Genomic DNA, 26,534 nt, shown 5'->3' with positions numbered 1-26,534 from the left:
GTCAGGGCTAGGGCCCAGGTTTAGGCTTGTTTTAGGGTCACGGCCAGGTCCCAGGGTTAGGGTTCTTTTAGGGCCAGGTCCCATGGTTAGGGTTTTACAGTCAGGGCCAGGGCCCACAGTTAGGGTATTAGGCTCAGCGCAAGGGCCCAGGGTTAGGGTTTTAGGCTCAGGGCCATGTCCCAGGGTTAGGGTTTTAGGGTCAGGGCCTGGGCCCAGGGTTAGGTTTTTACGGTCAGGGTCCAGGGTTAGGGTTTTAGGGTCAGGGCCCAGGGTTAGGGTTTTAGGGTCAGGACCCAGTGTTAGAGTTTTAGGGTCATGGCCCAGGGTTAGGGTTTTAGGGTCAGGGCCCAGGGTTAGGGTGATTTCCAGGAAGTGACCTCACAGTGACTCAAGCTACCACTTACTGTTGATTGTGATGTAATGCCAGCTGAGGCACATGCCTTGGGAGCTAAGTGGTTGCTGCCCTTGACTACTATGAAGACTGGTGTGGGAAGGGTCGCTTTGGATGCACTTGAGCAGGGGTCCCCAATCCCTGAGCCATGGAGCCATAAGGAGCCACACAGCAGGTGAGTGGTGTCGAGTGAGGGAGTGAGGGAAGCTTCGTCTGTATTTACAGCCACTCCCCTTTGCTCACATTCCCGCCTGAGCTCCACCTTCTCAGATGAGCAGCAGCATTAGATTCTCATAGGAGAACGCACCCTGTTGTGAACCGTGCATGTGAGGGATCTAGGTTGCACTGTGCTTATGAGAATCTAATACCTATTGATCTGTCACTTTCTCCCATCACGCTCAGGTGGGACCATCCAGTTTCAGGAAAACAAGCTTAACACGCCCACTGATTCTACATTATGGTGAGTTCTATAATTATTTATTATATATTCCAGTGTAATAATGGAAATGAAGTGCCTAATAAACGTAAATGTGCTTAAATCTTTTGGCCCAGCTCCTACCTCCCGGCAGCCTCGCCAGGCCCAGAACTCTCTCCAGTCAGCCTCTACAGACCAAGCTCATGACTCACAATGGCCTATTGAGGCCCATACCCTACCTCACGGCAGTCTCCGCAGATGAGCCTACTGCCTCACAACAGCCTCCACAGGCACAGCTCCATCGTTACAATGGCCTCTTTAGACCCAGCTCCTGCCTCCCAGCCTTCTCTCCAGGCCCTGAACTTTCTCCGTAAGTTGAGGTAGCTGGGACTGTAGGTATACATGACGATACTTGGCTAATTTTTAAATTGTTTTGCAGACATGGGGTCTCACTTTGTTGGCCAGGCTGGTGTCAAACTAATGGCCTCAAGTGACCCTTCCACCCCTGCCTCCCATCCTCGAGGTATGTGCCACCACAAGGGGCACTTGTTCAATTTTCTAAAAAAAAAATTTCTAAAGTAAGGCTGTGGGATGATGGCAGGAAGATAAAAGAAAAACAGAAGAATAAGTTAAAATGAATTATTCACACATATTCTTTTGACAGCAAGAAGAACTTTTAGTATATACATTCCTTAGAAACAAACAAATGGCAGATAAACAATGTTGTATAGGAACTTCAACACATACTGTACAATATTCCCACTTTGCTGACGTAAGTTATGGAAATTTCGTGGTTTCCTTGAGTGTCGCTACCAGTATTTTGCTTCTCTGATGATTTTTATCAACTTCCTCATCTGTTAACTTCTCTCCAAGGTATGTCATGTCACGACATACTGCCGCTGCACGAACACGGCCAGTGTCTTCCTATTAAACATGAAGAAAGCTTTCCTAATTTCTCTTTTTACTCTCTGTCTTTGTGTTCTGCATTTTCCTTACTTTTATTGTCAGAAACTCCAGAAAGTGAATCGTACTAATTTATCACGATTTGCTTTATTAATTTATACTATGCTTATATGGAATTTTGCCCAACAGACCTCATTACAATTTGGGCCAGGGCCCAGGGTTCGGGTTGTTTTAGGGTCAGGGCCAGGGCCCAGGGCTAGGGGTGTTTTAGGGTCAGGGCCCAGAGTTAGGGTTGTTTTAGGGTCAGGGCCCAGGGTTAGGGTTGTTTAAGGGTCAGGGCCCAGGGTTAGGGTTGTTTTAGGGTCAGGGCCCAGGGTTAGTGTTGTTTTAGGGTCAGGGCCCAGGGTCAGTGTTGTTTTAGGGTCAGGGCCCAGTGTTAGGGTTGTTTTAGGGTCAGGGCCCAGGGTTGTGGTTGTTTTAGGGTCAGGGCCCAGGGTAGGGTTGTTTTAGGGTCAGGACCCACGATTAGATTTTTAGGATCAGGGTCAGGGTCCAGGGTTTGGGTTTTAGGGTAAGGGCCAGGGCCCAGGGTTAGGGTTTTAGGCTCAGGGCCAGGGCCCAGGGTTAGGGTTTTAGGCTCAGGGCTAGGGCCCAGGGTTAGGGATTTAGGATCAGGTTCAGGGCCCAGGGTTAGGGTTTTAGGCTCAGGGCCAGGGCCCAGGGTTAGTGTTTTAGAGTCAGGGCCAGGGCCCAGGGTTAGGGTTGTTTTAGGCTCAGGGCCAGGGCCCATGGTTAGGGTTGTTTTAGGGTCAGGGCCAGGGCCCAGGGTTAGGGTTGTTATAGGGTCAGGGCCAGGGCCCAGGGTTAGGGTTGTTTTAGGGTCAGGACCAGGGCCCAGGGTTAGGGTTGTTTTAGGGTCAGGGCCAGGGCCCAGTGTTAGGTTTGTTTTAGGGTCAGGGCCAGGGCCCAGGGTTAGGTTTGTTTTAGGGTCAGGGCCCAGAGTTTGGGTTTTAGGCTCAGGGCCAGGGCCTCAGGTTAGGGTTTTAGGCTCAGGGCCATGGCCCAGGGTTAGGGTTAATTAAGGGTCAGGGCCAGGGCCCAGGTTTAGGGTTGATTTAGGGTCAGGGCCAGGGCCCAGGTTTAGGTTTGTTGTACGGTCAGGGCCAGGGCCCAGTGTTAGGGTTGTTTCAGGATCAGGGCCCTGAGTTAGGGTTGTTTCAGGGTCAGGGCCCAGGGTTAGGGTTTTTTCAGGGTGAGGGCCCAGGGTTTTGGTTGTTTTAGGGTCAGGGCCCAGGGTTAGGGTTGTTTTAGGGTCAGGGCCCAGGGATAGGGTTGTTTCAGGGTCAGGGACCAGGGTTAGGGTTGTTTCAGGGTCAGGGCCCAGGGTTAGGGTTGTTTCAGGGTCAGGGCCCTGGGTTAGAGTTGTTTCAGGGTCAGGGCCCAGGGTTAGGGTTGTTTTAGGGTCAGGTCCTTGGCGCAGGTTTAGGGTTGATTTAGTGCAAGGGCCAAGGGTTAGGGTTGTTTTAGGGTCTGGCCAGGGCCCAGGGTTAGGGTTGTTTTAGGTCAGGGCCAGGGCCCAGGGATAGGGTTGTTTTAGGGTCAGGGCCAGGGCCCACGTTTAGGGTTGTTTTAGGGTCAGGGCCAGGGCCTAGGGTTAGGCTTGTTTTAGGGTCAGGTCGAGCGCCCACGGTTAGGCTTGTTTTAGGGTCAGGGTCAGGGCCAGGGCCCAGTGTTAGGCTTGTTTTAGCATCAGGGCTAGGGCCCAGGGTTAAGGTTGTTTTAGGGTCAGGACCTGGGCCAAGGGTTAGGCTTGTTTTAGTGCCAGGGCCCAGGGTTAGGCTTGTTTTAGGGTTAGGGCCAGGGCCCAGGGTTAGGCTTGTTGTAGGGTCAGGGCCAGGGCCCAGGGATAGGGTTGTTTTATGGTCAGGGCCAGGGCCAAGGGTTAGGGTTGTTTTAGGGTCAGGGCCAGGGCCCAGGGTTAGGCTTTTTTTAGGTTCAGGGCCAGCGCCCAGGGTTAGGGTTATTTTAGGGTCAGTGCCCTGGGTTAGTGTTGTTTTAGGGTCAGTGCCCAGGGTTAGGGTTTTTTTAGGGTCAGGGCCAGGGCCCAGGGTTAGGGTTGTTTTAGGGTCAGGGCTAGGGCCCAGGTTTAGGCTTGTTTTAGGGTCACTGCCAGGTCCCAGGGTTAGGGTTCTTTTAGGGCCAGGTCCCATGGTTAGGGTTTTACAGTCAGGGCCAGGGCCCACAGTTAGGGTGTTAGGCTCAGCGCAAGGGCCCAGGGTTAGGGTTTTAGGCTCAGGGCCATGTCCCAGGGTTAGGGTTTTAGGGTCAGGGCCTGGGCCCAGGGTTAGGTTTTTACGGTCAGGGCCCAGGGTTAGGGTTTTAGGGTCAGGGCCCAGGGTTAGGGTTTTAGGGTCAGGACCCAGTGTTAGGGTTTTAGGGTCATGGCCCAGGGTTAGGGTTTTAGGGTCAGGGCCCAGGATTTGGGTGATTTCCAGGAAGTGACCTCACAGTGACTCAAGCTACCACTTACTGTTGATTGTGATGAAATGCCAGCTGAGGCACATGCCTTGGGAGCTAAGTGGTTGCTGCCCTTGACTACTATGAAGACTGGTGTGGGAAGGGTCGCTTTGGATGCACTTGAGCAGGGGTCCCCAATCCCTGAGCCATGGAGCCGTAAGGAGCCACACAGCAGGTGAGTGGTGTCGAGTGAGGGAGTGAGGGAAGCTTCGTCTGTATTTACAGCCACTCCCCTTTGCTCACATTCCCACCTGAGCTCCACCTTCTCAGATGAGCAGCAGCATTAGATTCTCATAGGAGAACGCACCCTGTTGTGAACCGTGCATGTGAGGGATCTAGGTTGCGCTGTGCTTATGAGAATCTAATACCTATTGATCTGTCACTTTCTCCCATCACGCTCAGGTGGGACCATCCAGTTTCAGGAAAACAAGCTTAACACGCCCACTGATTCTACATTATGGTGAGTTCTATAATTATTTTATTATATATTCCAGTGTAATAATGGAAATGAAGTGCCTAATAAACGTAAATGTGCTTAAATCTTTTGGCCCAGCTCCTACCTCCCGGCAGCCTCGCCAGGCCCAGAACTCTCTCCAGTCAGCCTCTACAGACCAAGCTCATGACTCACAATGGCCTATTGAGGCCCATACCCTACCTCACGGCAGTCTCCGCAGATGAGCCTACTGCCTCACAACAGCCTCCACAGGCACAGCTCCATCGTTACAATGGCCTCTTTAGACCCAGCTCCTGCCGCCCAGCCTTCTCTCCAGGCCCTGAACTTTCTCCGTAAGTTGAGGTAGCTGGGACTGTAGGTATACATGATGATACTTGGCTACTTTTTAAATTGTTTTGCAGACATGGGGTCTCACTTTGTTGGCCAGGCTGGTGTCAAACTAATGGCCTCAAGTGACCCTTCCACCCCTGCCTCCCATCCTCGAGGTATGTGCCACCACAAGGGGCACTTGTTCAATTTTCTAAAGAAAAAATTTCTAAAGTAAGGCTGTGGGATGATGGCAGGAAGATAAAAGAAAAACAGAAGAATAAGTTAAAATGACTTATTCACACATATTCTTTTGACAGCAAGAAGAACTTTTAGTATATACATTCCTTACAAACAAACAAACGGCAGATAAACAATGTTGTATAGGAACTTCAACACACACTGTACAATATTCCCACTTTGCTGACATAAGTTATGGAAATTTCGTGGTTTCCTTGAGTGTCGCTACCAGTATTTTGCTCCTCTGACGATTTTTATCAACTTCCTCATCTGTTAACTTCTCTCCAAAGTATGTCATGTCACGACATACTGCCGCTGCATGAACACGGCCAGTGTCTTCCTATTAAACATGTAGAACGCTTTCCTAATTTCTCCTTTTACTCTCTGTCTTTGTGTTCTGCATTTTCCTTACTTTTATTGTCAGAAACTCCAGAAAGTCAATCGTACTAATTTATCACGATTTGCTTTATTAACTGATACTATGCTTATATGGAATTTTGCCCAACAGACCTCATTACAATTTGGGCCAGGGCCCAGGGTTCGGGTTGTTTTAGGGTCAGGGCCAGGGCCCAGGGCTAGGGGTGTTTTAGGGTCAGGGCCAGGGCCCAAAGTTAGGGTTGTTTTAGGGTCAGGGCCCAGGGTTAGGGTTTTAGGCTCAGGGCCAGGGCCCAGGGTTAGGGTTTTAGGCTCAGGGTCAGTGCCCACGGTTAGGGTTTTAGGCTCAGGGCCAGGGCCCAGGGTTAGGGTTTTAAGGTCAGGGCCAGGGCCCAGGGTTAGGGTTTTAGGCTCAGGGCCAGGGCCCAGGGTTAGGGTTTTAGGCTCGGGGCCAGGGCCCAGGGTTAGGGTTTTAGGGTCAGGGCCTGGGCCCAGGGTTAGGTTTTTAGGGTCAGTGCCCAGGGTTAGGGTTTTAGGGTCAGGGCCCAGGGTTAGGGCTTCAGGGTCCGGGCCCGGGGCCCAGGGTTAGGGTTTTAGGGTCAGGGCCCGGGGCCCAGGGTTAGGGTGATTTCCAGGAAGTGACCTCACAGTGACTCAGGCTACCACTTACTGTTGATTGTGATGAAATGCCAGCTGAGGCACATGCCTTGGCAGCTAATTGGTTGCTGCCCTTGACTACTATGAAGACTGGTGTGGGAAGGGTCGCTTTGGATGCACTTGAGCAGGGGTCCCCAACCCCTGAGCCATGGAGCCGTAAGGAGCCACACAGCAGGTGAGTGGTGTCGAGTGAGGGAGTGAGGGAAGCTTCGTCTGTATTTACAGCCACTCCCCTTTGCTCACATTCCCACCTGAGCTCCACCTTCTCAGATGAGCAGCAGCATTAGATTCTCATAGGAGAACGCACCCTGTTGTGAACCGTGCATGTGAGGGATCTAGGTTGCGCTGTGCTTATGAGAATCTAATACCTATTGATCTGTCACTTTCTCCCATCACGCTCAGGTGGGACCATCCAGTTTCAGGAAAACAAGCTTAACACGCCCACTGATTCTACATTATGGTGAGTTCTATAATTATTTTATTATATATTCCAGTGTAATAATGGAAATGAAGTGCCTAATAAACGTAAATGTGCTTAAATCTTTTGGCCCAGCTCCTACCTCCCGGCAGCCTCGCCAGGCCCAGAACTCTCTCCAGTCAGCCTCTACAGACCAAGCTCATGACTCACAATGGCCTATTGAGGCCCATACCCTACCTCACGGCAGTCTCCGCAGATGAGCCTACTGCCTCACAACAGCCTCCACAGGCACAGCTCCATCGTTACAATGGCCTCTTTAGACCCAGCTCCTGCCTCCCAGCCTTCTCTCCAGGCCCTGAACTTTCTCCGTAAGTTGAGGTAGCTGGGACTGTAGGTATACATGACGATACTTGGCTAATTTTTAAATTGTTTTGCAGACATGGGGTCTCACTTTGTTGGCCAGGCTGCTGTCAAACTAATGGCCTCAAGTGACCCTTCCACCCCTGCCTCCCATCCTCGAGGTATGTGCCACCACAAGGGGCACTTGTTCAATTTTCTAAAGAAAAAATTTCTAAAGTAAGGCTGTGGGATGATGGCAGGAAGATAAAAGAAAAACAGAAGAATAAGTTAAAATGACTTATTCACACATATTCTTTTGACAGCAAGAAGAACTCTTAGTATATACATTCCTTACAAACAAACAAACGGCAGATAAACAATGTTGTATAGGAACTTCAACACACACTGTACAATCTTCCCACTTTGCTGACATAAGTTATGGAAATTTCGTGGTTTCCTTGAGTGTCGCTACCAGTATTTTGCTTCTCTGATGATTTTTATCAACTTCCTCATCTGTTAACTTCTCTCCAAAGTATGTCATGTCACGACATACTGCCGCTGCACGAACACAGCCAGTGTCTTCCTATTAAACATGTAGAATGCTTTCCTAATTTCTCTTTTTACTCTCTGTCTTTGTGTTCTGCATTTTCCTTACTTTTATTGTCAGAAACTCCAGAAAGTCAATCGTACTAATTTATCACGATTTGCTTTATTAATTTATACTATGCTTATATGGAATTTTGCCCAACAGACCTCATTACAATTTGGGCCAGGGCCCAGGGTTAGGGTTGTTTTAGGGTCAGGGCCAGGGCCCAGGGTTAGGGTTGTTTTAGGGTCAGGGCCAGGGCCCAGGGCTAGGGGTGTTTTAGGGTCAGGGCCAGGGCCCAAAGTTAGGGTTGTTTTAGGGTCAGGGCCCAGGGTTAGGGTTTTAGGCTCAGGGCCAGGGCCCAGGGTTAGGGTTTTAGGCTCAGGGCCAGGGCCCAGGGTTAGGGTTTTAGGCTCAGGGCCAGGGCCCAGGGTTAGGGTTTTAGGGTCAGGGCCAGGGCCCAGGGTTAGGGTTTTAGGCTCAGGGCCAGGGCCCAGGGTTAGGGTTTTAGGCTCGGGGCCAGGGCCCAGGGTTGGGGTTTTAGGGTCAGGGCCAGGGCCCAGGGTTAGGGTTTTAGGCTCAGGGCCAGGGCCCAGGGTTAGGGTTTTAGGATCAGTGCCAGGGCCCAGGGTTAGGGTTTTAGGGTCAGGTCCAGGGCCCAGGGTTAGGGTTTTAGGGTTAGGGCCAGTGCCCAGGGTTAGGGTTTTAGGGTCAGGGCCTGGGCCCAGGGTTAGGGTTTTAGGGTCAGGGCCAGGGCCCAGGGTTAGGGTTTTAGGGTCAGGGTCAGGGCCCAGGGTTAGGGTTTTAGGGTCAGGGCCTGGGCCCAGGGTTAGGTTTTTAGGGTCAGGGCCCAGGGTCTGGGTTTTAGGGTCAGGGCCCAGGGTTAGGGTTTTAGGGTCAGGACCCAGGGTTAGGGTTTTAGGGTCATGGCCCAGGGTTAGGGTTTTAGGGTCAGGGCCCAGGGTTAGGGTGATTTCCAGGAAGTGACCTCACAGTGACTCAAGCTACCACTTACTGTTGATTGTGATGAAATGCCAGCTGAGGCACATGCCTTGGGGGCTAAGTGGTTGCTGCCCTTGACTACTATGAAGACTGGTGTGGGAAGGGTCGCTTTGGATGCACTTGAGCAGGGTTCCCCAACCCCTGAGCCATGGAGCCGTAAGGAGCCACACAGCAGGTGAGTGGTGTCGAGTGAGGGAGTGAGGGAAGCTTCGTCTGTATTTACAGCCACTCCCCTTTGCTCACATTCCCGCCTGAGCTCCACCTTCTCAGATGAGCAGCAGCATTAGATTCTCATAGGAGAACGCACCCTGTTGTGAACCGTGCATGTGAGGGATCTAGGTTGCGCTGTTCTTATGAGAATCTAATACCTATTGATCTGTCACTTTCTCCCATCACGCTCAGGTGGGACCATCCAGTTTCAGGAAAACAAGCTTAACACGCCCACTGATTCTACATTATGGTGAGTTGTATAGTTATTTTATTATATATCGGATATATAATACGTATATATATATATTTAGATATATGTAATAATGGAAATAAAGTGCCTAATAAATGTAAATGTGCTTAAATCTTTTTAAGCAGATTCTTCAGGCCCAGCATCTGCCTCACTGTGGACCCCCCAAGCCAAGCTCCCAACCTTTCAGCAGCTTCTACACACCCAGCTCCCGCCTGCCAGTGGCCTCTTCAGGCCCATGGGGCTCATTCCTCACAACAGCCTTTCCAGTCCCAGTTTTTCCCTTCCGGCGGCCTCTCCGGGCTGAGAACCTCCTCAAGTCGGCCTCTCCAGACCCACTTGCACCCTCCAGGCGTCCTCTCCGGGCCAAGCTCCTCTTCCTGGCTGTGTCTCCAGGCCCGACTCCTGCCTCTCAACAACGTCTTTGGACTCAGTGCCTACCCATCTCCTGGCGTCCTTGGTCGGCCCACAGCTTCCTCAAGCCAAGCTCCCCAGGCCCAGGTCAGGCCTCACGGTGCCCCCTCCACGATGAGCTCCTGCCCTCCAATGGCACCTGCAGGCCCCAAATGGTCTCCGGTCGGTGGGCTCCTCCACGCCAAGCTTGGGCCTCCCGGTGACCTCTGCAGGCCCAAGTTGTCCTGAAGTCAGCATCTCCCAGCCGTGCCTCCCAGCAAGTAAGCAAGCTCTTTTGGCTCAACTCCTGCCCAGCTCCCAACCGCCTTTGTAGGTCCCGAACTTTCTCCAGCCACGTTCTTTGGGCCTCATTCCTGCCGCCCGGTGGCCTGTACGGGCCCAGCAATGGTTGGAGAACGGCCTCTGCAGGTCCCGCTCTTGCCTCCCAGGGGCCTCTCCAGGCCCAGCTCTCGCCCCCACGGCGGCCACCCGGGGCCAAGTCCCTGCCTGCCTCCCAGCAGCCCGCATGCGGCCCAGCTCCTCCCTCACGGTGGCCTGTTGATGCCCATGCCTCTGGTACCCTGCCCAGAGGCATGAGCCCCTGCCACACACTGGCTCCTCCCACGCTGAGAGAGGTCAGCGTGAGCCCTTGCCTCACACCGGCCCCTCCCACGCTGAGAGAGGTCAGCGTGAGCCCCTTGCCTCACATCGGCCCCTCCCACGCTGAGAGAGGTCGGCGTGAGCCCTTGACTCACACCGGCCCCTCCCACGGTGAGAGAGGTCAGCGTCACCCCCTTACCTCACACCGGCCCCTCCCACGCTGAGAGAGGTCGGCGTGAGCCCTTGCCTCACACCGGCCCCTCCCACGGTGAGAGAGGTCAGCGTCAGCCTCTTGCCTCACACCGGCCCCTCCCACGCTGAGAGAGGTCGGCGTGAGCCCCTTGCCTCACACCCGCCCCTCCCACGCTGAGAGAGGTCGGCGTGAGCCCCTTGCCTCACACCGGCCCCTCCCACGCTGAGAGAGGTCGGCGTGAGCCCTTGCCCCACACCGGCCCCTCCCACGCTGAGAGAGGTCAACATGAGCCCCTTGCCTCACACTGGCCCCTCCCACGCTGAGAGAGGTCAGCGTGAGCCCCTTGCCTCACACCGGCCCCTCCCACGCTGAGAGAGGTCAGCATGAGCCCCTTGCCTCACACCGGCCCCTCCCACACAGAAGAGGTCGGCGTGAGCCCTTGACTCACACCGGCCCCTCCCACGCTGAGAGAGGTCAGCATGAGCCCCTTGCCTCACACCGGCCCCTCCCACACAGAAGAGGTCGGCGTGAGCCCTTGACTCACACCGGACCCTCCCACGGTGAGAGAGGTCAGCGTCACCCCCTTGCCTCACACCGGCCACTCCCACGTTGAGGGAGGTCAGCGTGAGCCCCTTGCCTCACACCGGCCCCTCCCACGCTGAGAGAGGTCAGCGTGAGCCCTTGCCTCACAGCGGCCCCTCCCACGGTGAGAGAGGTCAGCGTCAGCCCCTTGCCTCACACCGGCCCCTCCCACGCTGAGAGAGGTCAGCGTGAGCCCTTGCCTCACACCGGCCCCTCCCACGGTGAGAGAGGTCAGCGTGAGCCCTTGCCTCACACCGGCCCCTCCCACGCTGAGAGAGGTCAGCGTCAGCCCCTTGCCTCACACCGGCCCCTCCCACGCTGAGAGAGGTCGGCGTGAGCCCTTGCCTCACACCGGCCCCTCCCACGCTGAGAGAGGTCATCGTCAGCCCCTTGCCTCACACCGGCCCCTCCCACGCTGAGAGAGGTCAGTGTGAGCCCTTGCCTCACACCGGCCCCTCCCACGCTGAGAGAGGTCGGCGTCAGCCCCTTGCCTCACACCGGCCCCTCCCACGCTGAGAGAGGTCAGTGTGAGCCCTTGCCTCACACCGGCCCCTCCCACGGTGAGAGAGGTCGGCGTCAGCCCCTTGCCTCACACCGGCCCCTCCCACGCTGAGAGAGGTCGGCGTGAGCCCTTGCCTCACACCGGCCCCTCCCACGCTGAGAGAGGTCAGCGTGACCCCCTGCCTCAACAGGCCACCCTGAGGGAGGAGCAGGGTCGCACGCGGGCTGCTGTGAGGCAGGCAGCGACTTGGGCCTGGGAGGTCGTGGTGGGGTGAGAGCTGGGCTTGGAGACTCCCCTGGGAGGCAACAGCGGGGCCTACAGACTCTGTTCTCCAGCCGGAGCTGGGACTGTTCAGGTACTGGGAGGTGGGATGTGGGTCTGAAGAGCTTGGTTGCAGAAACTTCGGGGTCTACAAACGCAGGCGGGAGCTGAGCCAAAAAAGGTTGTTTGCTGGGAGGCGGGAGATGCAGCCAGGAGAAACAGCTCTGCCTGCAGAGGCCGCCATGCGGGAGGCGGAGGCCGGGCCTCCTCAAATCGGCCTCTCCAGACCCACTTGCAGCCTCCCGGCATCCTCTCCGGGCCCAGCTCTTCCTCCCGGCTGCGTCTCCAGGCCTGACTCTGGCCTCCCAACAACGTCTTTGGACTCAGCTCCTGCCCAGCTCCCAGCAGGCCCAAGTCGTCGTCAAGTCGGCCTGGAATTGGGCCCGGAAGAGCAGCAAGTCGGCCTCCCCGGGCCCAGCTCCGTCCTCTCGGCGGCCTCTCCAGGTGCAAAACTTCCTCGAGTCAGCCTCTCCAGGCCCCGCTCCTCCTGCCTCCCAGTGGCCTCTTTCAGCCCAGACCAGCTCATGGCTCTTGGCGGCCTTCCCAGGCCCCGCTTTTGACTTTTGGTGGCCTCTTCAGGCCCAGAACTTGACCTCCAGTGGGCCTTTGCAGGCCCGGCCTCCTGCCTCTCGAAGGCCTGCATGGGCCCGGACTCACAGCGGACTCACAGCGGACTCTCCATGCCCAGCTAGCTCTCGCCTCATTGCGGCCTCCCGAGTCCAAAGCTCCTGCCTCTCGGCCGCTTCGGCAGGCCCAGCTCCCGCCTGCCAGTGGCCTCTTTAGGCCCAGCTCATTCCTCACAACGGCCTTCCCAGGCCCCGTTTTTCCCTTCTGGCAGCCTCTTGGCCTCTAATTTGTTTATCTTTTGTGTATAAATCCCAAAATATTGAATTTTGGAATATTTCCACCATTATGTAAATATTTTGGTAGGTGATTTATTTGGAGTGAGTTTCTGCACCAAGCCCGAATTTTTTATTTTATTTTCCTTATTATTTGGTGTTAAACAGGTTTAATGACGGTCATGGCAACTGTTTGGCACAATGAAAAATATCGCCCATGATCAACGTGTTCTGTTCTGGGGAAGGGGGCAAAGGCAGGGTGAATCACTTTCTTAAAAAGTATAGCTCAAGTTGGGAGTGCAGAGGGAATGGGGAGAAAACCCTCCCGCTGCCTGTGTCGAAGTGCAGGAGCCCCCACCCCCATACTCACCTGAGTCCAGCCCCTCTGGGGAAAGAAGGGGTGCATGAACTCCCCCTAGTCCACAGGCACCTCCCTGTGGCCCAAGGCCCTCTTCACACTCCATCTTGTAGCCCCAACAGGAGCTATTTTCCGAAAAGTGAAAAGCTCTGAAGGTCCCACAATTCATGGTATGTACACCTCCCTCACCAGGGGCTGCAAAGTGGCCTGGAGCTCCATACTGAGTAGAAGTCTTTGGGCCAGAGTCAGCATCTGGCTGACAGTCCGGATATCCTGGTTGGAGTGACCCTGGTGCGCCCTGCCAGGGCCTGGTGCCGCTTGCTGAAGATCATGACCGCCACTCATGGGCCACCGATGTGGTCCTTGTCCCATTTGTTGGGGCTGCGTCCATCCTTCTCAGAAGATGAGTCCTGTTCCTTGCGCAGGGCACTGAGGGACTGGGCCTGACATCATCTGAGTGGTAGAGGCAACTGGGTGTCAGGAGACATGATGGAGAGGAAAACATCATCATGGTCATTCTCTGTCTCACTGTCCAGCAGGGACTCCCCTGAGGGGCCCAGGGCTCCTCCTCCATGGTGGGAGGTGAGCTTTTAACAGGTTCCACCACCCCCAAAGTGTGTGGGGTTGCGGGCCCTGGGCTTTCAGGGCAGGTGGCTCCAGGGGGCCGCCCAGGGTCAACACTCCCTGTGCCACCTGGTGGATGCTCATGAGCAACAGCTGCCAACTTGGCAGGTTGTTTTCTCTGGTTGGAGGCCACTGAGTAACTGGCAGGTTGCTGGGCCTCGTGTGGCTGCAGGGAGGGGTCAGGAAGGGGATGGAGTACCAGGGGAACACGGCCACAGAGTGACCTTCCACATTCCTCCACACGAACATGCTGACGCCACGGGAGGCCTCACTGAATGCAGGCCTGGGGGCCGAGTACTTGGTCCGGGCAGGGAGTTCCTGGCAGGGGCTCACACCTCACCCCCTCCTCAGCCCAGGTGGCTTGGGCCCAGAGAAGTGGGGGTTGGAGAGGAGCAGAAGGCCAGGCCTCAAGTTTTGTTTTTTTTGTTTGTTTTTTTGTTTTTGAAATGTAGTTTGTCTCTTGTCACCCAGGCTGGAGTGCAGTGGCACGATCTCAGTGGCCTTCATACCTGGCTAATTTTTTGTATTTTTACTGGGGGTGGGGTTTTGCCATGTTGGCCAGGCTGGTCTTGACCTCCCGACCTCAGGTGATCCACCCACCTCAGCCTCCCAAAATGGGATTACGGGCATGAGCCACTGCTCCCAACTTCATTCATTTTTACTTGAAAAACTCCGTTAAGCATTTTTTTAAGGTAGACCTAGTGGTCCTGAATGCCCTCAGCTTTGTTTGTCGAGGAAGCACGTTATTTCTTTTTTCTCTCTGAAGGACAGCTTTGTCAGACATAGTATTAGTTGCTGGCACTTTTTTTCTTTCAGCACTTTGAATGTATTATTCGATTCTGTCCTGACCTGCAAAGTTTCTTTAACTTTTGACTATTTGATTATATTGTGACTTGGTGAGTATCTATTTGGTTTGAACCTCTTTAGGAATCTTTAAGCTTCATGGATTTAGATGTCCAAATCTTTCCCATGATTTAGGCAGTCTTCAGCCATTCTTTAAATAAGCTTTCTTCTCCTTTCTCTACTTTCCTTCTCAAACTCCCATAACCTGACAATGGTTTGCCTAATGGTGTCTTGTTGGCTTTCTTTTCTCTGTCTTTTCTTCTTCTTTTTTTTTTTTTTGAGACAGAGTCATGCTCTGTCACCCAGGCTGGAGTGCAATGTGTGGTCTAGGCTCACTAGGGTTAGGGTTAGGGTTTTAGGGTAAGGGCGAAGGGTTAGGGTTTTAGGGTAAGGGCGAAGGGTTAGGGTTTTAGGGTAAGGGCGAAGGGTTAGGGATTTAGGGTAAGGGCGAAGGGTTAGGGCTTTAGGGTCAGGGCCCAGGGTCAGGGATTTAGGGTCAGGGCGAAGGGTTAGGGTTTTAGGGTCAGGGCCCAGGGTTAGGATTTTAGGGTCAGGGCCCAGGGTTAGGGTTTTAGGGTCAGGGCCAGGGCCCAGGGTTAGGGTCTTAGGGTCAGGGCCCAGGGCCCAGTGTTAGGGTTTTAGGGTCAGGGCCCAGGGCCCAGGGTTAGAGTTTTAGGGTCAGGGACCGGGGCCCAGGGTTAGGGCTTCAGGATCACGGCCCGGGGCCCAGGGTTAGGGCTTCAGGGCCAGGGCCCGGGGCCCAGGGTTAGGGCTTCAGGGTCAGGGCCCGGGGCCCAGGGTTAGGGTTTTAGGATCAGGGCCCGGGGCCCAGGGTTAGGGCTTCAGGGCCAGGGCCCGGGACACTGGGTTAGGGCTTCAGGGTCAGGGCCCGGGGCCCAGGGTTAGGGCTTCAGGGTCAGGGCCCGGGGCCCAGGGTTAGGGCTTCAGGGTCCGGGCCCGGGGCCCAGGGTTAGGGTTTTAGGGTCAGGGCCCGGGGCCCAGGGTTAGGGTGATTTCCAGGAAGTGACCTCACAACGACTCAAGCTACCACTTACTGTTGATTGTGATGAAATGCCAGCTGAGGCACACGCCTTGGGAGCTAAGTGGTTGCTGCCCTTGACTACTATGAAGACTGGTGTGGGAAGGGTCGCTTTGGATGCACTTGAGCAGGGGTCCCCAACCCCTGAGCCATGGAGCCGTAAGGAGCCACACAGCAGGTGAGTGGTGTCGAGTGAGGGAGTGAGGGAAGCTTCGTCTGTATTTACAGCCACTCCCCTTTGCTCACATTCCCGCCTGAGCTCCACCTTCTCAGATGAGCAGCAGCATTAGATTCTCATAGGAGAACGCACCCTGTTGTGAACCGTGCATGTGAGGGATCTAGGTTGCGCTGTTCTTATGAGAATCTAATACCTATTGATCTGTCACTTTCTCCCATCACGCTCAGGTGGGACCATCCAGTTTCAGGAAAACAAGCTTAACACGCCCACTGATTCTACATTATGGTGAGTTCTATAATTATTTTATTATATATTCCAGTGTAATAATGGAAATGAAGTGCCTAATAAACGTAAATGTGCTTAAATCTTTTGGCCCAGCTCCTACCTCCCGGCAGCCTCGCCAGGCCCAGAACTCTCTCCAGTCAGCCTCTACAGACCAAGCTCATGACTCACAATGGCCTATTGAGGCCCATACCCTACCTCACGGCAGTCTCCGCAGATGAGCCTACTGCCTCACAACAGCCTCCACAGGCACAGCTCCATCGTGACAATGGCCTCTTTAGACCCAGCTCCTGCCGCCCAGCCTTCTCTCCAGGCCCTGAACTTTCTCCGTAAGTTGAGGTAGCTGGGACTGTAGGTATACATGACGATACTTGGCTAATTTTTAAATTGTTTTGCAGACATGGGGTCTCACTTTGTTGGCCAGGCTGGTGTCAAACTAATGGCCTCAAGTGACCCTTCCACCCCTGCCTCCCATCCTCGAGGTATGTGCCACCACAAGGGGCACTTGTTCAATTTTCTAAAGAAAAAATTTCTAAAGTAAGGCTGTGGGATGATGGCAGGAAGATAAAAGAAAAACAGAAGAATAAGTTAAAATGACTTATTCACACATATTCTTTTGACAGCAAGAAGAACTCTTAGTATATACATTCCTTACAAACAAACAAACGGCAGATAAACAATGTTGTATAGGAACTTCAACACACACTGTACAATCTTCCCACTTTGCTGACATAAGTTATGGAAATTTCGTGGTTTCCTTGAGTGTCGCTACCAGTATTTTGCTTCTCTGATGATTTTTATCAACTTCCTCATCTGTTAACTTCTCTCCAAAGTATGTCATGTCACGACATACTGCCGCTGCACGAACACGGCCAGTGTCTTCCTATTAAACATGTAGAATGCTTTCCTAATTTCTCTTTTTACTCTCTGTCTTTGTGTTCTGCATTTTCCTTACTTTTATTGTCAGAAACTCCAGAAAGTCAATCGTACTAATTTATCACGATTTGCTTTATTAATTTATACTATGCTTATATGGAATTTTGCCCAACAGACCTCATTACAATTTGGGCCAGGGCCCAGGGTTAGGGTTGTTTTAGGGTCAGGGCCAGGGCCCAGGGTTAGGGTTGTTTTAGGGTCAGGGCCAGGGCCCAGGGCTAGGGGCGTTTTAGGGTCAGGGCCAGGGCCCAAAGTTAGGGTTGTTTTAGGGTCAGGGCCAAGGGTTAGGGTTTTAGGCTCAGGGCCAGGGCCCAGGGTTAGGGATTTAGGCTCAGGGCCAGGGCCCAGGGTTAGGGTTTTAGGCTCAGGGCCAGGGCCCAGGGTTAGGGATTTAGGCTCAGGGCCAGGGCCCAGGGTTATGGTTTTAGGCTCAGGGCCAGGGCCCAGGGTTAGGGTTTTAGGCTCAGGGCCAGGGCCCAGGGTTAGGGTTTTAGGGTCAGGGCCAGGGCCCAGGGTTAGGGTTTTAGGGTCAGGGCCAGGTACCAGGGTTAGGGTTTTAGGCTCGAGGCCAGGGCCCAGGGTTAGGGTTTTAGGGTCAGGGCCAGGGCCCAGGGTTAGGGTTTTAGGCTCAGGGCCAGGGCCCAGGGTTAGGGTTTTAGGATCAATGCCAGGGCCCAGGGTTAGGGATTTAGGGTCAGGTCCAGGGCCCAGGGTTAGTGTTTTAGGGTTAGGGCCAGTGCCCATTGTTAGGGTTTTAGGGTCAGGGCCTGGGCCCAGGGTTAGGGTTTTAGGGTCAGGGCCAGGGCCCAGGGTTAGGGTTTTAGGGTCAGGGCCAGGGCCCAGGGTTAGGGTTTTAGGGTCAGGGCCTGGGCCCAGGGTTAGGTTTTTAGGGTCAGGGCCCAGGGTTTGGGTTTTAGGGTCAGGTCCCAGGGTTAGGGTTTTAGGGTCATGGCCCAGGGTTAGGGTTTTTGGGTCAGGGCCCAGGGTTAGGGTGATTTCCAGGAAGTGACCTCACAGTGACTCAGGCTACCACTTACTGTTGATTGTGATGAAATGCCAGCTGAGGCACATGCCTTGGGAGCTAATTGGTTGCTGCCCTTGACTACTATGAAGACTGGTGTGGGAAGGGTCGCTTCGGATGCACTTGAGCAGGGGTCCCCAACCCCTGAGCCATGGAGCCGTAAGGAGCCACACAGCAGGTGAGTGGTGTCGAGTGAGGGAGTGAGGGAAGCTTCGTCTGTATTTACAGCCACTCCCCTTTGCTCACATTCCCGCCTGAGCTCCACCTTCTCAGATGAGCAGCAGCATTAGATTCTCATAGGAGAACGCACCCTGTTGTGAACCGTGCATGTGAGGGATCTAGGTTGCGCTGTTCTTATGAGAATCTAATACCTATTGATCTGTCACTTTCTCCCATCACGCTCAGGTGGGACCATCCAGTTTCAGGAAAACAAGCTTAACACGCCCACTGATTCTACATTATGGTGAGTTCTATAATTATTTTATTATATATTCCAGTGTAATAATGGAAATGAAGTGCCTAATAAACGTAAATGTGCTTAAATCTTTTGGCCCAGCTCCTACCTCCCGGCAGCCTCGCCAGGCCCAGAACTCTCTCCAGTCAGCCTCTACAGACCAAGCTCATGACTCACAATGGCCTATTGAGGCCCATACCCTACCTCACGGCAGTCTCCGCAGATGAGCCTACTGCCTCACAACAGCCTCCACAGGCACAGCTCCATCGTTACAATGGCCTCTTTAGACCCAGCTCCTGCCGCCCAGCCTTCTCTCCAGGCCCTGAACTTTCTCCGTAAGTTGAGGTAGCTGGGACTGTAGGTATACATGACGATACTTGGCTAATTTTTAAATTGTTTTGCAGACATGGGGTCTCACTTTGTTGGCCAGGCTGCTGTCAAACTAATGGCCTCAAGTGACCCTTCCACCCCTGCCTCCCATCCTCGAGGTATGTGCCACCACAAGGGGCACTTGTTCAATTTTCTAAAGAAAAAATTTCTAAAGTAAGGCTGTGGATGATGGCAGGAAGATAAAAGAAAAACAGAAGAATAAGTTAAAATGACTTATTCACACATATTCTTTTGACAGCAAGAAGAACTCTTAGTATATACATTCCTTACAAACAAACAAACGGCAGATAAGCAATGTTGTATAGGAACTTCAACACACACTGTACAATATTCCCACTTTGCTGACATAAGTTATGGAAATTTCGTGGTTTCCTTGAGTGTCGCTACCAGTATTTTGCTTCTCTTATGATTTTTATCAACTTCCTCATCTGTTAACTTCTCTCCAAAGTATGTCATGTCGTGACATACTGCCGCTGCAGGAACACGGCCACTGTCTTCCTATTAAACATGTAGAATGCTTTCCTAATTTCTCTTTTTACTCTCTGTCTTTGTGTTCTGCATTTTCCTTACTTTTATTCTCAGAAACTCCAGAAGTCAATCGTACTAATTTATCACGATTTGCTTTATTAATTTATACTATGCTTATATGGAATTTTGCCCAACAGACCTCATTACAATTTGGGCCAGGGCCCAGGGTTAGGGATGTTTTAGGGTCAGGGCCAGGGCCCAGGGTTAGGGTTGTTTTAGGGCCAGGGGCAGGGCCCAGGGTTAGGGTTGTTTTAGGGACAAGGCTCGGGCCCAGGTTTAGGGTTGTTTTAGGGTCAGGGCCAGGGCCCAGTGTTAGGGTTGTTTTAGGGTCAGGACGCAGGGTTAGGGTTGTTTTAGGGTCAGGGCCCAGGGTTAGTGTTGTTTTAGGGTGAGGGCCCAGGGTTGGGTTTGTTTTAGGGTCAGGGCCAGGGCCCAGGGTTATGGTGATTTTAGGGTCAGTGCCCAGGGTTAGGGTTGTTTTAGGGTCAGTGCCCAGGGTTAGGGTTGTTTTAGGTCATGGCCAGGGCCCAGGGTTAGGGTTGTTTTAGGGACAGGGTCAGGGCCCAGGGTTAGGCTTGTTTTAGGGTCATGTCCTGGGCCCACGGTTAGGCTTGTTTTAGAGTCAGGGCCAGGGCTCAGGATTAGGCTTGTTTTAGGGTCAAGGACAGTGCCCAGTGTTAGGGTTGTTTTAGGGTCAGGACCTGAGCCCAGTGTTAGGCTTGTTTTAGTTCCAGGGCCCAGGTTTAGGGTTGTTTTAGGTCAGGGCCAGGGCCCAGCGTTAGGGTTGTTTTACGGTCAGGGCCAGGGCCCAGGGTTAGGCTTGTTTTAGGGTCAGGGCCAGGTCCCAGGGTTAGGCTTGTTTTAGGGTCAGGGCCAGGGCCCAGGGTTAGGCTTGTTTTAGGGTCAGGGACAGGGCCCAGGGTTAGGGTTGTTTTAGGGTCTGGGCCAGGGCCCAGGATTAGGCTTGTTTTAGGGTCAGGGCCAGGGCCCAGGGTTAGGCTTGTTTTAGGGTCAGGGCCAGGGCCCAGGGTTAGGCTTGTTTTAGGCTCAGGGCCAGGGCCCAGGGATAGGGTTGTTTTAGGGTCAAGGCCAGGTCCCAGGGTTAGGGTTGTTTTAGGGTCAGGGCCAGGGCACAGGGTTAGGCTTGTTTTAGGGTCAGGGCCAGGGCCCAGGGTTAGGGTTGTTTTAGGGTCAGGGCCAGGGCCCAGGGTTAGGCCTGTTTTAGGGTCAGGGACAGGGCCCAGGGTTAGGGTTGTTTTAGGGTCAGGGCCAGGGCCCAGGGTTAGGTTTGTTTTAGTGTCAGGGCCAGGGCCCAGCGTTAGGCTTGTTTTAGGTTCAGGGCCAGGTCCCAGGGTTAGGGTTGTTTTAGGGTCAGGGCCAGGGCCCAGGGTTAGGGTTGTTTTAGGGTCAGGTCCTGGCCCCAGGGTTAGGCTTGTTTTAGTGCCAGGGCCCAGGGTTAGGGTTGTTTTAGGGTCAGGGCCAGGGCCCAGGTTTACGGTTGTTTTAAGTCAGGGCCAGGGCCCAGGGTTAGGGTTGTTTTAGGTCAGGGCCAGGTCCCAGGGTTAGGCTTGTTTTAGGGTCAGGGCCAGGGCCCAGGGTTAGGGTTGTTTTAGGTCATGGCCAGGGCCCAGGGTTAGGGTTGTTTTAGGTCAGGGCCAGGTCCCAGGGTTGGGGTTGTTTTAGGGTCAGGGCCCAGGATTAGAATTGTTTTAGGGTTAGTGCCCATGGTTGGGTTTATTTTAGGGTCAGGGTCAGGGCCCAGGGTTAGGTTTGTTTTAGGGTCAGGGTCAGGGCCCAGGGTTAGGGTTGTTTTAGGGTCAGGGCCAGGGCCCAGGTTTAGGCTTGTTTTAGGGTCAGGGCCAGGGCCCAGGGTTAGGGTTGTTTTAGGGTCAGGGCAAGGGCCCAGGTTTAGGGTTGTTTTAGGGTAAGGTCCAGGGCCCAGGGTTAGGGTTGTTTTAAGTTCAGGGCCAGGGCCCAGGGTTAGGGTTGTGTTAGGGTCAGGGCCAGGGCCCAGGGTTAGGATTGTTTTAGGGTCAGGACCTGGGCCCAGGGTTAGGCTTGTTTTAGGGTCAGGGCCAGGCCCCAGGGTTAGGCTTGTTTTAGGGTCAGAGCCAGGGCCCAGGGTTAGGGTTGTTTTAGGGTCAGGGTTAGGGCCAGTGCCCAGGGTTAGGGTTTTTTTAGGGTCAGGGTGAGGGCCCAGGGTTAGGCTTGTTTTAGGGTCTGGGCCAGGGCCCAGGTTTAGGTTTGTTTTAGGTCAGGGCCGGGGCCCAGGGCTAGGGTTGTTTTAGGTCAGGGACAGGTCCCACGGTTAGGGTTGTTTTAGGGTCAGGGCCAGGGCCCAGGGTTAGGGTTGTTTTAGGGTCAGGGCTAGGGCCCAGGTTTAGGCTTGTTTTAGGGTCAGGGCCAGGGCCCAGGGTTAGGCTTGTTTTAGGGTCAGGGCTAGGGCCGAGCGTTAGGCTTGTTTTAGGGTCAGGGACAGGGCCCAGGGTTAGGGTTGTTTTAGGGTCAGGGCCAGGGCCCAGGGTTAGGCTTGTTTTAGGGTCAGGGCCAGGGCCCAGGGTTAGGCTTGTTTTAGGGTCAGGACCTGGGCCCAGTTTTAGGCTTGTTTTAGTGCCAGGGCCCTGGGTTAGGGTTGTTTTAGGGTCAGGGCCAGGGCCCAGGGTTAGGGTTGTTTTAGGTTCAGGACCTGGGCCCAGGGTTAGGCTTGTTTTAGTGCCAGGGCCCTGGGCTAGGGTTGTTTTAGGGTCAGGGCCAGGGCCCAGGGTAAGGGTTGTTTTAGGTCAGGGCCAGGGCCCAGCATTAGGGTTGTTTTAGGGTCATGGACAGGGCCCAGGTTTAGGGGTGTTTTAGGGTCAGGGCCAGGGCCCAGGGTAAGGGTTGTTTCAGTGTCAGGGCCAGGGCCCAGGGTTAGGGTTGTTTTAGGGTCAGGGCCAGGGTCCAGTGTAAGGGTTGTTTCAGTGTCAGGGCCAGGGTCCAGGGTTAGGGTTGTTTTAGGGTCAGGGCCCAGGGTTAGGGTTGTTTTAGGGTGAGGTCCAGGGCCCAGGGATAGGCTTGTTTTAGGGTCAGGGCCAGGGCCCAGGTTTAGGCTTGTTTTAGGGTCAGGGCCAGGGCCCAGGTTTAGGCTTGTTTTAGGGTCAGGGCCAGGGCCAAGGGTTAGGCTTGTATTAGGGTCAGGTCCAAGGCCCAGGGTTAGGCTTGTTTTAGGGTCAGGGCCAGGGCCCAGGGTTAGGCTTGTTTTAGGGTCAGGGCCAGGGCCCAAGATTAGGCTTGTTTTAGGGTCAAGGACAGGGCCCAGGGTTATGGTTGTTTTAGGGTCAGGGCCACGGCCCAGGGTTAGGCTTGTTTTAGGGTCAGGGCCAGGGCCCAGGGTTAGGCTTGTTTTAGGGTCAGGGCCAGGGCCCAGGGTTAGAGTTGTTTTAGGGTCAGGGCCAGGGCCCAGCGTTAGGGTTGTTTTAGGGTCAGGGCCAGGGCCCAGGGTAAGGGTTGTTTTAGGTCAGGGCCAGGGCCCAGCATTAGGGTTGTTTTAGGGTGATGGACAGGGCCCAGGTTTAGGGGTGTTTTAGGGTCAGGGCCAGGGCCCAGGGTAAGGGTTGTTTCAGTGTCAGGGCCAGGGCCCAGGGTTAGGGTTGTTTTAGGGTCAGGGCCAGGGTCCAGTGTATGGGTTGTTTCAGTGTCAGGGCCAGGGTCCAGGGTTAGGGTTGTTTTAGGGTCAGGGCCCAGGGTTAGGGTTGGTTTAGGGTGAGGTCCAGGGCCCAGGGATAGGCTTGTTTTAGGGTCAGGGCCAGGGCCCAGGTTTAGGCTTGTTTTAGGGTCAGGGCCAGGGCCCAGGTTTAGGCTTGTTTTAGGGTCAGGGCCAGGGCCAAGGGTTAGGCTTGTATTAGGGTCAGGTCCAAGGCCCAGGGTTAGGCTTGTTTTAGGGTCAGGGCCAGGGCCCAGGGTTAGGCTTGTTTTAGGGTCAGGGCCAGGGCCCAAGATTAGGCTTGTTTTAGGGTCAAGGACAGGGCCCAGGGTTATGGTTGTTTTAGGGTCAGGGCCACGGCCCAGGGTTAGGCTTGTTTTAGGGTCAGGGCCAGGGCCCAGGGTTAGGCTTGTTTTAGGGTCAGGGCCAGGGCCCAGGGTTAGAGTTGTTTTAGGGTCAGGGCCAGGGCCCAGCGTTAGGGTTGTTTTAGGGTCAGGGCCAGGGCCCACGGTTAGGGTTGTTTTAGGGTCAGGTCCTGGGTTCAGGGTTAGGCTTGTTTTAGTGCCAGGGCCCAGGGTTCGGGTTGTTTTAGGGTCAGGGCCAGGGCCCAGGGTCAGGGTTGTTTTAGGTCAGTGCCAGGGCCCAGCATTAGGGTTGTTTTAAGGTCAGGGCCAGGGCCCAGGTTTATGGGTGTTTTAGGGTCAGGGACAGGGCCCAGCGTTAGGGTTGTTTTACGGTCAGGGCAGGGCCCAGGGTTAGGGTTGTTTTAGGGTCAGGGCCAGGGCCCAGGGTTAGGATTGTTTTAGGGTCAGGACCTGGGCCCAGGGTTAGGCTTGTTTTAGGGTCAGGGCCAGGGCCCAGGGTTAGGCTTGTTTTAGGGTCAGGGCCAGGGCCCAGGGTTAGGCTTGTTTTAGGGTCAGAGCCAGGTCCCAGGGTTAGGGTTGTTTTAGGGTCAGGGTTAGGGCCAGGGCCCAGGGTTAGGGTTTTTTTAGGGTCAGGGTGAGGGCCCAGGGTTAGGCTTGTTTTAGGGTCAGGGCCAGGGCCCAGGTTTAGGGTTGTTTTAGGTCCGGGCCATGGCCCAGGGTTAGGGTTGTTTTAGGTCAGGGCCAGCTCCCAGGGTTAGGGTTGTTTTAGGGTCAGGGCCAGGGCCCAGGGTTAGGGTTGTTTTCGGGTCAGGGCTAGGGCCCAGGTTTAGGCTTGTTTTAGGGCCAGGGCCAGGGCCCAGGGTTAGGCTTGTTTTAGGGTCAGGGCCAGAGCCGAGCGTTAGGCTTGTTTTAGGGTCAGGGACAGGGCCCAGGGTTAGGGTTGTTTTAGGGTCAGGGCCAGGGCCCAGGGTTAGGCTTGTTTTAGGGTCAGGGCCAGGGCCCAGGGTTAGGGTTGTTTTAGGTTCAGGACCTGGGCCCAGTGTTAGGCTTGTTTTAGTGCCAGTGCCCAGGGTTACGGTTGTTTTAGGGTCAGGGACAGGGTCCAGGTTTAGGGTTGTTTTAGGTCAGGGCCAGGGTCCAGGAATAGGGTTGTTTTAGGGTCAGTGCCCGGGCCCAGGGTTAGGGTTGTTTTAAGGTCAGGGCCAGGGTCCAGGGTAAGGGTTGTTTCCGTGTCAGGGCCAGGGCCCAGGGTTAGGGTTGTTTTAGGGTTAGGGCCAGGGCCCAGGGTTATGGTTATTTTAGGGTCAGTGCCCAGGGTTAGGGTTGTTTTAGGACATGGCCAGGGCCCAGGGATAGGGTTGTTTTAGGGTCAGTGCCAGGGCCCAGGGTTAGGCTTGTTTTAGGGTCAGGGTCAGGGCCCAGGGTTAGGCTTGTTTTTGGGTCAGGTCCTGGGCCCACGGTTAGGCTTGTTTTAGGGTCAGGGCCAGGGCCCAGGTTTAGGCTTGTTTTAGGGTCAAGGACAGGGCCCAGGGTTAGGGTTGTTTTAGGGTCAGGCCCAGGGCCCAGGGTTAGGGGTGTTTTAGGTTCAGGGCCAGGGCCCAGGGTTACGGTTGTTTTAGGGTCAGGATCTGGGCCCAGGTTTAGGCTTGTTTTAGTGCCAGGGCCCAGGGTTAGGGTTGTTTTAGGGTCAGGGCCAGGGCCCAGGGTTAGGGTTGTTTTAGGGTCAGGGCCAGGGCCCAGGGTTAGGCCTGTTTTAGGGTCAGGGACAGGGCCCAGGGTTAGGGTTGTTTTAGGGTCAGGGCCAGGGCCCAGGGTTAGGTTTGTTTTAGTGTCAGGGCCAGGGCCCAGCGTTAGGCTTGTTTTAGGTTCAGGGCCAGGGCCCAGGGTTAGGGTTGTTTTAGGGTCAGGGCCAGGGCCCAGGGTTAGGGTTGTTTTAGGGTCAGGTCCTGGCCCCAGGGTTAGGCTTGTTTTAGTGCCAGGGCCCAGGGTTAGGGTTGTTTTAGGGTCAGGGCCAGGGCCCAGGTTTACGGTTGTTTTAAGTCAGGGCCAGGGCCCAGGGTTAGGGTTGTTTTAGGTCAGGGCCAGGTCCCAGGGTTAGGCTTGTTTTAGGGTCAGGGCCAGGGCCCAGGGTTAGGGTTGTTTTAGGTCATGGCCAGGGCCCAGGGTTAGGGTTGTTTTAGGTCAGGGCCAGGTCCCAGGGTTGGGGTTGTTTTAGGGTCAGGGCCCAGGATTAGAATTGTTTTAGGGTTAGTGCCCATGGTTGGGTTTATTTTAGGGTCAGGGTCAGGGCCCAGGGTTAGGTTTGTTTTAGGGTCAGGGTCAGGGCCCAGGGTTAGGGTTGTTTTAGGGTCAGGGCCAGGGCCCAGGTTTAGGCTTGTTTTAGGGTCAGGGCCAGGGCCCAGGGTTAGGGTTGTTTTAGGGTCAGGGCAAGGGCCCAGGTTTAGGGTTGTTTTAGGGTAAGGTCCAGGGCCCAGGGTTAGGGTTGTTTTAAGTTCAGGGCCAGGGCCCAGGGTTAGGGTTGTGTTAGGGTCAGGGCCAGGGCCCAGGGTTAGGATTGTTTTAGGGTCAGGACCTGGGCCCAGGGTTAGGCTTGTTTTAGGGTCAGGGCCAGGCCCCAGGGTTAGGCTTGTTTTAGGGTCAGAGCCAGGGCCCAGGGTTAGGGTTGTTTTAGGGTCAGGGTTAGGGCCAGTGCCCAGGGTTAGGGTTTTTTTAGGGTCAGGGCGAGGGCCCAGGGTTAGGCTTGTTTTAGGGTCTGGGCCAGGGCCCAGGTTTAGGTTTGTTTTAGGTCAGGGCCAGGGCCCAGGGCTAGGGTTGTTTTAGGTCAGGGACAGGTCCCACGGTTAGGGTTGTTTTAGGGTCAGGGCCAGGGCCCAGGGTTAGGGTTGTTTTAGGGTCAGGGCTAGGGCCCAGGTTTAGGCTTGTTTTAGGGTCAGGGCCAGGGCCCAGGGTTAGGCTTGTTTTAGGGTCAGGGCTAGGGCCGAGCGTTAGGCTTGTTTTAGGGTCAGGGACAGGGCCCAGGGTTAGGGTTGTTTTAGGGTCAGGGCCAGGGCCCAGGGTTAGGCTTGTTTTAGGGTCAGGGCCAGGGCCCAGGGTTAGGCTTGTTTTAGGGTCAGGACCTGGGCCCAGTTTTAGGCTTGTTTTAGTGCCAGGGCCCTGGGTTAGGGTTGTTTTAGGGTCAGGGCCAGGGCCCAGGGTTAGGGTTGTTTTAGGTTCAGGACCTGGGCCCAGGGTTAGGCTTGTTTTAGTGCCAGGGCCCTGGGCTAGGGTTGTTTTAGGGTCAGGGCCAGGGCCCAGGGTAAGGGTTGTTTTAGGTCAGGGCCAGGGCCCAGCATTAGGGTTGTTTTAGG

The 26,534-nt window shown here is 54.6% G+C and overlaps 1 long non-coding RNA gene across 2 annotated transcripts; it reads left to right on the top strand.

Annotated features, from left to right (window-relative positions):
- The first annotated feature begins 737 nt into the window (after positions 1 to 737).
- LOC134757747 (uncharacterized) lies at positions 738 to 18,584 on the top strand. Of its 2 annotated transcripts, XR_010132165.1 has the most exons (10): positions 738 to 851; positions 944 to 1,176; positions 4,629 to 4,686; positions 4,780 to 5,012; positions 6,661 to 6,718; positions 6,812 to 7,044; positions 9,006 to 9,063; positions 15,911 to 16,143; positions 18,177 to 18,234; positions 18,328 to 18,584. It is a non-coding gene; the product is annotated as an uncharacterized lncRNA (long non-coding RNA). The 2 variants fall into 2 exon arrangements; XR_010132164.1 differs by lacking the exons at positions 15,911 to 16,143; positions 18,177 to 18,234; positions 18,328 to 18,584 and adding an exon at positions 9,189 to 12,711 and having other exon boundaries at positions 751 to 851.
- Positions 18,585 to 26,534: the final 7,950 nt, after the last annotated feature.

This window comes from Gorilla gorilla, chromosome 20, assembly GCF_029281585.2.
Source record: "Gorilla gorilla gorilla isolate KB3781 chromosome 20, NHGRI_mGorGor1-v2.1_pri, whole genome shotgun sequence".
Lineage (NCBI taxonomy): Eukaryota > Metazoa > Chordata > Mammalia > Primates > Hominidae > Gorilla > Gorilla gorilla.
Note: the sequence above shows the minus strand (reverse complement) of the source record. Positions and strands in the feature narration are given on the sequence as shown.